This window comes from Chiloscyllium plagiosum, unplaced genomic scaffold (genome assembly GCF_037043375.1).
Source record: "Chiloscyllium plagiosum isolate Xiang-an unplaced genomic scaffold, Cpla_swu_hap1 HiC_scaffold_21, whole genome shotgun sequence".
NCBI classification, from domain to species: Eukaryota; Metazoa; Chordata; class Chondrichthyes; order Orectolobiformes; family Hemiscylliidae; genus Chiloscyllium; species Chiloscyllium plagiosum.
Window position 1 is genome coordinate 75,038,388 of NW_028270159.1, and position 10,359 is coordinate 75,048,746.

The 10,359-nt window shown below is 42.8% G+C and overlaps 1 non-coding gene across 1 annotated transcript; it reads right to left on the reverse strand.

Moving 5' to 3' along the window:
• Window positions 1–939: 939 nt before the first annotated feature.
• trnar-acg (transfer RNA arginine (anticodon ACG)) lies at window positions 940–1,012 on the reverse strand. Its single transcript has one exon. It is a non-coding gene; the product is annotated as a tRNA-Arg (tRNA).
• Between the last annotated feature and the right edge of the window lie 9,347 nt (window positions 1,013–10,359).

A 10,359-nucleotide genomic window follows, 5' to 3' on the forward strand; every position in this document is an offset into this window, starting at 1 on the left:
ACATTTCAGAGGTTAACTGACAGGGTAATTGCCGAATACGCAACAGATTGGTGTATATTGTGCCTGGTGACTTTCAAACTCTCGTGGATTGAATATTTACAGCATTTATCGGGCTTTTTTGATCGAATTCGGAAGTCAAACTGGTTTGTAAACCTAGCTGAAAGTGAATCTGCCAAATCCAAAGTCACCTTCCTGGGAAACGTCGTTGAACACGGACAAATAGCCCCACGGGATGCGAAATCGAAAGTTACAGGGGACTTTTACACATTGTTGACGAAAAGAGCAGTACTACGGTTCCCCGCATTGAGTGGCTTTTACTGAAAGTTTGTGCTGAATGTTTGCAGTGGGACTATTCCATTCACCGAACGGTTAAAAACAGGCAAGAAACTTCAGTGAACACAAGACTTTCAAAATGTTGTTTTTTCTCAGAGCAGAGCTGATTGAGAGGAGACATGATTGACGTGTACGAAATAATGAGGAGCAAGGAATTACAGATTGAAGAAAACATTTGCTCTTGATCGATCACCAGGGTTGGTAGATTTCAGATAAGATGCAGAAAGCTTTGAATAGACTGGTAGGAAAACTTTATCAGTCAGCGGGTAGGAGACTCGAGAACTCACACTCTATAAAGATCAGTTGGACAGTTCACCCTTCATTCTTCTCTGATTCCACTGGCCAAAGAGTTTCGAAAAATGCTCAAAGCAGAGCATCACCGCGAGCAACAGTTATTCGATCGGGGGCTTTATGAAATGGAAAGGTGCCCATAAGTCACCCACGCGACTATTCGGCTTCCCTCCTGTGATGACGCTGGGTCATTGACTCTCATGTTCTCGGGGGCATTTAATGAAGGCATTCTCGTTCCTGCAGATGAGGAGCTCACACCTTATTTCGGCTTTTGAAAAATCAATTTTTAAGCGGGATTAAAATCTGCGCGGCTGGCGAGCCAGGTAGGATTCGAACCTACAGTCTCCTGATTCGTAGTTAGGCGCGTTATACATTGCGCCACTGGCTCGATGCCCAGCTTCAACAGCCGTGATGTTAATAAGAACACGGTTAATAGCAGTCATGTTCACCAGTTGAACAAGCAATAAAGATAATCACTGTCACTGCTTCAGTCTAATCTTCATCACCTTTCAAAGCAACGAATTTTCCAAAAAAAAAAACACATATGTCCTCATGAAGCTTCCATTCACACTCTGTCTGCTTAGTCAGTTAATGGAATGTGATGTGATGAATTTCGAATCCACTTCTTCAGCATAACTGACGTGAATGTGAGCCGAATCACCACATTGTATATACCAGTTAATTTTCAGAGGTTTCGAGTACAGTAGCGACTTTTGCGAATATGCAGGAAAGTGAAAACTGTGAACCGAGCAAAAAAATCCCTTCATGGAAATTAATCCAGTGCAAAGTCAAACATATGAGGATGGCAGATGACGTAAACATTCCTCTGCATCACTCTGCACAGATGCTTCTCCAAGAATTGACTCTTTGCAGAATTCTTCTTTGTAATTTTGACTGTCCCGGTTGTAGATATTCTTTCAATCCACAACAAGTATCCTGCTGAAAACTACTGACTTAAGAATAAAATAGTTGAGTATCTGTTCGACCAGCTGATGTCCGAAAGTTCCGTGTTCCATGTGAATACAAGTTCTTGCAGGTGAAATTGGAGCTCCGAGCCTGATGTCCCACTGCTTCTTGATGCGTGGGAATTGAAGCCGGTCTCCTTAAGGCGGGAGATTTTAGCCTCGATATTTCACGCGCCTCTATATCATCAGAGAATGGCATTACGCTCACCGATTGCATTTTCGCGGCCACATGCTCGCGCTGAACGCCATTACCATTTCCAATTAGTTTTGGGTGCATTGCAAATCAATTTCTCTGATTCCACGCCCTTGAACTGGGATTATATGACATGCCATTATATGATTACGTCAAGAAGTGAGGAAATTGGTGAAGTAACCGATGTTAAAATACAGTGTTATTGAGAAATACATTTCAGCAATACCCTGCAGTATCCCATCACCCTTTGAAGTTTTGTAGATATCTCGCAAACGTAACATCCTACAATCTCAGTGTTGCAATCTCTACAGTCTCTCCGGACATAGAAGCGATATATATGCAACCGAATCTGAGTTCCCACATCTCAGTCACTGTTTGACAAGTATTCCTTTGTGCGTGTGTTTCTGTTCTTGGCATAACCTCTGCCCCGATCCTTATTGCTTTTTGCATCGTGCTTTTCCATGTGGCGCCAGGATCATGAAATGGTTCTTCCTTGGCATTGTCAACACAGTAAGTTCTGCTCGAATCACTGTCACAGCAATCGGCATTTTACCCGTTTTACTCCATGTAATATGTGCTTAGCAAACGTTGAGAAAAACAATCTATGTTTTACATAAAAATACTCTACGTGGTGATAAGTTTCCTTCTTCAAACACCCGCTATCTCACATCTTTGCGTTTCACATATCATAACCACCCTTTATCGAAGAAATCTCTCCCTCCCACAAGAACTAATTCGCCTAAACGTCTACCCTCCCATTTCACTGAGGTATTGCGCAATATAATACTCACATTTACACTGTTCATTCTGTACTACTGCGGTCACTGTTTTGGGTGAAAGTGTTCAAACCCATGGTCGGCATCTTCAAGCAATTCAATCCATTTAGCTGCAGCTGTTCTGTAATTAATCCTCATGGAGCAGCTTTTACTGACACGGACAAGAGATTACTGGAACATCGGGCTCAGGGTAAGTGTACAGCGCAGGATTGAGCAAATGATGTTTTATTGGAAACGACAAGTTTCTGTGGCTTTCTCCAGTCAATTATTTCATTTGCTCATTCGGTTCCCCCGAAATATTGCGTGCAGTTCTGCAATTCACATTACAGGAGTCATGTGATCACACTGGAAACCATGCAGAAATTTACCAAGTTGAAAAGTTTAGGTTATGAAGACAGATTGTTTTGACTGCGGTTGTTTTCTAAAGGCAGAGGAAACTGTGAGGATACATGTTTCATATGCACTAAGTAATGAGCGACATGGACAATGCAGACTAAAAGAAACGTTTCCTCTTGACCGATCAACAGGGACGTAGACTGAAGTTAAGAAGTGGAAAGGATTGAGGATATATGCAGAAAAATCTCATCAGCAAGCGGATGGTTGAATCTGGATTCACTGTCTGAACCCACACAACCTTCAGAAATACACGGATCTGAACTTGAGTTGTTAATGCATATAAGGCCAAGTGATGAAAGTGAATAAAGATAGTCAAGCGATTGCATCTGACGAAAGCATGTACAACGACCTTGAGGGCTGTCATTCTACACATACGTGGTATTCGTGTAGCTGTCCATGGTGGGCTAGCAGGTCCATTTTTTCCCTTCCTTCGCTGTGACACGGCTTTGATTCTCAGTCCGGGAGTTGGGTTTGTTTTGATCCTGACAGTGACATCAGCAAAAGCAGACCCCCTGCAAGTGGAGTGTTTTTAGTACCTCGGATCAATAAATGACGTCGAGAAATGAGAGACGATGTCCCAGACTCTTAAATAAAGGGGACGGTGCCTCGGCAGTCTCTGCTCATTCAGACAGATCAGTCGCCATTCTCCTCTGATTCCACTTCCTAAAGGTTTTCCCAAAATTGTCAAAGCTGAGACTTGGCTCTGTGTCTCGTTTCCTTCACAATCGCAGGTGCCACAGTGAACCTCAGAAAGTTGAAAGGTGTAGAGGGCAACCTGATTGAAGAATTCAGCTTTCCCCCCCAGTGATGACTCTGGGATATTGACTCTGACGGTCGCAGGGGTATTTAATGAAGGGACTCCTGTCCCTGCAGTTCAAGGTGCAAACCTCATTTCGGCTTCAGAACAGTCAGTTTTAAGTGCAATAAAGTCAGCGCTGCCCGCAAGCCAGGTTGGAATCGAAGCTCCACACAGTAGATCTGTAGTTAGATATGTTATCCATTGTGCCACTGACCCGTTGTATGTGCTACATTGTGCGGTAAATTAACTTGTATGTGAAGTTGAAGCCTGCCATTCTTGCTCTTGAACCAAGTCGAAACCTTAACTACAATCTCTGGACCGTAACCAAGCGCATTATCCATTGTGACACTGCGCTTGCGCGTGCTTGAGGTTGGCATTCTGCAGAGTTGTGATCCAAACACGGACATGACCAATCGTACTCATGTTCACAAGTTGAATAACCAGGAAAGATAACCACCGTTACTGCTTCACTCCAATGATCCACTCTTTGTGCAGCTGGAGGTTTTGTAACGAAAAGACATTCATCCTCATGAAACTTCCATTCACTTTGTGTCTACTCAGCCATTCAATGGGATCTCCGCTCATCTGATGAATTTCAAATTCACTGCACTGATTTTGCTCCATCACTTTTGATCAACTAATGCCTAATCACAATATCGTATTCAAGCTGATTTTCGAAGTCTGAACGTATTTGAACGGCCTGTGCGAGTTTACAAGAAATTCAATAAAATGAAATGACCAAAAAAAATCCCTTTCTGCCCAGAGCAGAGTTAGCCATATGAGATAGCTCAGAGAGAGAAAACATTACCTCCATTTCTCTCAGTGCAGATGTCAACAGTAGCTGCTCCAGATACAGTTGGAACTTCCAGCTTGATATCCCAGTGCTCCCTGCTTCGTGTCAATGGAAGCTGCTGCAGTTCAGGTTGGAGCTCCCAGCCTGATGCAACGTATACCACGTCAATTGAAACTGCTCCACGCAATGTTGGAACTCCCAGTCCCCGGCATTTCAATTCACTCTGTACTTTCAGTGAAATACTTCACACTCAATGATTTCATTTCTGAACTCATATCCGTTGCCTCATCCTCATCCGCATTTCCAGTTTGATCTTCGCTGCTGCACCACACAGTTTCTCGTATTCCAGGCATGAAACCTGACACTATATGATATTCCACAGCAATGGTCACTTCCTTGTATGACGAAATTGCTAAAGTAACCGATGGTAAACTACATTTCTTTTGCAGAAATACATTCCAGCAATTCCCTGCGCTATTCCCTGATGCTTTCATTTTCTGGAGAACTATATCAATCTTCACCTTCAACAAACTAAGTGATGAAATATCCATCGGCTCCAGAGATACCGAAGTTAACCATTCAGCTCACCATGAGTTTGCATGTCTCAGTCACTGTTTGTCAAGTATTACTACTGTTCATGTGGTCCTGTTCCTAACATATCCTCTGCCACTATCTTTACTGCTTTTTGCATCATGCTATTCCATGCGGTGCCGGTATCATGCAGTGGTTAGCGCTTTGCGTAGTGGCAGCAGAAAGATCATCTGCAATTTGACTTCCAGTATTGTCACTTGTTACCGTTTTATGCAGAGTAAGACATGCTTAACAAAAGCAGGAGCGAATCAATCTTTTTTGACATGAAAATATTCGTCGAGGTGATGATTTTGCTCCTTCAAACCCTCGCCCTTTCACATCTCTGCTGTCTCTGTATCAGGATTCAAACCCACCAATTCTCGGAGATTTCTCCCCATCCCACGATCAGTAACCCTGCTTTAGGTTCCTCCTCCAATTTCCCTGAGGCATTTGGCTATCAAGCACTCGCATTGACATTGTTCAGTCTGTGCAGCTGTAATCAATGTTGTTGGGCGAACGTGACCAAATCCCACAATTAGGACCTTAAAACCAATCGATCCATTTACATACTGCTGTTGTGAGATCAGTGCTCATGTAGCAATTTTTACTGACATGTTCCGGAGATCACTGGAACATCAGGCTCAGGAAAATGACACAATGCATATTTGTTTTTTTTTTGGAAACGATCAGTTTTTCTGTTCTAATTTCAATAGAGAAGAGGAGATTGTGAGGAAACATGATTGAAATGTGCAAAACAATGAGAGATAAAAGCATGTTCGGCTGAAAGAAATGTTTCCTCTCGGACAAACGCCAAGTGGTGTCGATTAAATGTACGAGGCAGAAAGTTTTCAGTAGATAAGCAGTAAAAACTTTATCCACCAGTTGTGGTGGTGGATAAATCTGCAACTCATTGTGATGAAATCAACACAACCTTCAGAGATATTCAATCTGTTTCGTGATGCTAAGGCATACAAGGCAAAGAGCTGGAAAATGAAATGAGGATAGTGAAGCGGTTGTTTCTGCAAAGAACGCGTCCAACACATTTGAGGGCTGTCAGACTACGTGCCTCCGACCGTTGTACTCGTCCCTGGTCGTGTCGTGGTTCTGAATTGGCACTTTTACCACTGCAGCCCGCGTTCAATTCCCAGTAAGGGCTGTTTTGTTCAGCATCAACAGCGTGGGCTTCTGTGATAGGATTCCTTACAATGCTTCGAATCAATCAATGTCTCCACGAACATCAGAGTCAATGTTCCAGCCTCTTAAAGAAGGAGAAGGTGCCTCGGCACTCCATGAACCAACATGAGACTGAGATATTTATTTTGTTTCCTTGCCATTACTATGAGCCGCAGCGATTGGGTCGATGGCTCTGTGAAATTGAAAAGTGCCGATTCGCAGTGTGTGGGACTATTTGGTCTTCCTCACTTGTGCGACATTGACTGTGATGTTCTCCAGGATGTGTACTGAAAGAGATTCTCGTTTAGCATATCAGGAGCTCAAGATTCATCTCGGCTTCAGAACAATGAGGAAGATTAGGTTGTGAGATTAATAAATACCTGTGTTAACCTCGAGCTAGAGCGGAGTGAAATCTACAATGTTCTGATCTTGAGTCAGGCACGTTAGACTTTGCGCCACTAGCCCCATATGTTCTTCACGCTTTCATGCTTCAGAGTTTTGATGTTAACAAGGACAGGAGAAATAGCAGTCATATTCAAAAATTTAACCAGGAAAGAAAATCAACACCACTGCTTCAGTCCAATCCTCCCCACGTTGTGTTTCAGCGCGATTCATAATGAAAACATATCTGTCATGATGAAACTTCCATTCAGCCTCTTGTCTGTTCAGTCATTGAATGGGATCATCGGTGATCCTGTAAATTTCAACATTAGTTTCCAGCTTTTCCTCCATAAATCAAGATAAACTCGAGCATAATGTCAACATCAAATAGAGTCATAGAGTCAGAGAGATGCACAGCATGGAAACAGACCCTTTGGTCCTACTCGTCCATGCTGACCAGATATCCAAACCTAATCAAGTCACACCTGCTATCACCCCGTCCATATCCCTCCAAAACCTTTCTATTCGTATATCCATCCAAATGCCTCTTAAATGTTGCAATTGTACCAGCCTCCACCACTTCCTCTGGCAGCACATTCCATACACTTATTACTCTCTGTGTGAAAACGTTGCCCAGTGGGTCTCATGTATATCTTTCCCCTTTCACCGTAAAACTATGCCCTCTAATTTTGGACCCACAGACCCCAGGGAAAAGACTATTTCTATTTACCATATCTTTGACCCTTATAATTTTGAAAGCCTCTAATAAGTCATGCCTCAGCCTCCGACGCACCAGGTAAAACAGTCCCAGCCAATTAAGCCACTCCGTCTTTAGCAAATCATCCAACATTGACAGAATCCTCATTTCTTTCTGAACCCTTTCAAATTTCGTAACTTCTTTCCGATACGAAGGAGACCAGATATGCACGCAATATTCCAACAGCGGCCTGCCGAATGTCTTGTACAGCCGCAACATGACCTCCCAACTCATGTACTCAATACTCTGAATAATAAAGGAAAGCATACCAAACGCCTTCTTCACGATCCTATCTACCTGCGACTCCACTTTCAAGTTAAATTTCAAACATCAGGATTCTATGAACCTGCACTCCAAGGTCTGTATGTTCAGAAACGCTCCCTCAGACATTGCCATTAAGTCTTGAAGTCCTGTTATGATTTGCTTTCCCAAAATGCAGCACCTCACATTTATTTGAATTAAACTCCATCTGCTATTTCTCAGCTGATTGGCCGAACTGGTCAAGATCCTGTTCTGTGGTAACTCTCTTCGCTGTCCAACACAACTCCAGTTAAATGACAAAAAGTAGAGGACCCAGCACGGATCCTTGTAGCACTCCACTGGTCACGGGACTCCAGTCTGAAAAACAACCCTCCTCCACCACCCTCTGTCCTCTCCCTTTGATCTCGGTATATACCGTTAATTTTTGGAAGTTTAGTTCGCTTTAATGACTTGTATGGGTTTTCAGGAAATATAATATTATGGCACGAGCTGAAAATCACTTGCTGCAATTTACCCAAATACGCAGTCAGTCTTATGATAAAAGGCAGAAAAAGAAAATATTACCTGCGTTTCTTTCTGCACAGATTCTCCTCCACGAGCTGAATCCTTGCCACATTTTCCCTTCTTTTTGCGAGATTTCCCTGGGACAGATATTCACTCAATCTACAAACATGGGTCCTGCTAAATACTAATTTAATTCAGATTAAAATAACTGAGTATCCTGTCTCCAACTTTACGTCTCATCGGTCCGTGCTCCTTATCAATACAATCTGCTCCAGGTGAGGTTGGAACTTCCAGCCTGCTGCCACAATGCCCCCTGTTTTATGCCAACAGAAGCCGCTCCATATAAGTTTGAGGTCCCAATCTGATATCACAATGCTTCTTGTTCCATGTCAAGAGAAGGTACTACAGGTGAGGTTGGAGTCCCAGCCCCGGCGTTTTATGCACCTTTATACCGTCACAGCGGGCTCATCCTCATGCCAATTTCCAGTTTGATCTTCACTGCTGCGCCACTCAGTCTCTCTGAGTTTAGCCCTGGGAACACGAGATTATATGATATTCCGCAACACTGGTTACTTATGCGGAATATCACACTTCTCCATTTCATAAATCAGAATTCAAACCCACGCACTTTAAGAGATTTCCCTCCCTTGCATGGTCACTAACCCTCCTTTACATCGCTCCTGCCATTTCACTGAGGCATTCGATAATCTAACGTGCACATCGGCACCATTCTGTCTGTGTTGCTGCTGCCAGTCTTGATGGGTAAACGTGTCCCATCACATGATTGGGAACAGGAAACCATTCGATCCATTTCAATCCCGGTGGTTGTGAAATCAATCATCATGTCGGAGCCTTTACTGGCATGGACCAGAGATTACCTGTTAACAATTCGTCTTGATTTCCTGCCACTAAGCCAGTATGGCACCTTACTTGATACGTTTCCATTAATGCCACAGACGTTTATCTTTTAACCAGTTTGCCATGGTGAAATGAACACACACCTTGTCAACCATACTACTCTAATACTTGTGGTATGTGGCTTTCAGTCTGACGTCAAGCTGACTGGTTTGTGATCTCTACCACCAAGATGCTCTCCCGACGCCATTCCTCCTATTGTGCCTCTCTTGTTTGTCTTGCCATGACTGATCAAAACAGTGCTCTTGAAATCACTTCAAAAATCATTTCGCATTACAATGACACACTACATTGGAGTTGTGAAAATCCACTGTTATTTCTACCCTTTTATTTGATCATTATTGAGAGATTAACTGCCATTAGCTCCACTATACCACTAAGTTTTTCTGGTCTCTGTGGCACTCTTCCACCAGTGTCACTGCATTTTTTGTTCCTTCGCTGAATTTTTACAGTCGCGTTTGATGTTCATTTAAAACATCATTCCTCAGAACTGCAATTTTTCAATCGAGCAAAATTGCCAGCCTTTTCATTTAAAGTCCCCTCTAATGATAGCAAAGGGGCAAAAAAATGAGAGTTTCAGCAGCAGATGAACTGAGATTCGGCGGAGTTATCAATTGTCAGCGTGTGGGGCACATGTGATCGTTGTGATGATAAGATCCAACAGCGCAATCCAGCAGCTTTCATGCAAACATTTGTTTGGTGTTAGCTGCACAAATTGCCAGAGTCATTTCTCTTCATTTCGCAATCGGTCTTTTTGTTTTTGGCTTTTCTTTTCCTCCTGTAGTTCTCCCTTGATGGTAGTAACTCTGTCTGATGTCAAAATGCCTACCTTTCTTATACCCCCAAATTGGATTATCTCATTTGTTCGATGTTGGCAGAATAATAAATTCGAAATCGATTGGCCTTTAATTTACAGAGACGTAAATGAATCTCGTTGGTTAAATTTGAATTGTCGTCAAAGCAGTAACCAACTCAGGTACCGATTTCACAGCCAAATGTTATATATTTTCAACTTTCCAGTAAACTCTGAGACTGCTCTCGTAAGCTCTCAGTACAGAACAACATTCTACCTCTCTTAAAGGTACAGCACACACTTTCACCTTCATAACAATTTGGAATTGCACATCAGGCTGTCACTGGCCCACCGCACACAAAACCAGAAATACAGACCTCAAACAAAGAACAGTTATAAGTGGATAAAAGAGCAGTAAAATGTGCCATGTCACAGTTAAAGTGAAACAGGGGATAGAGA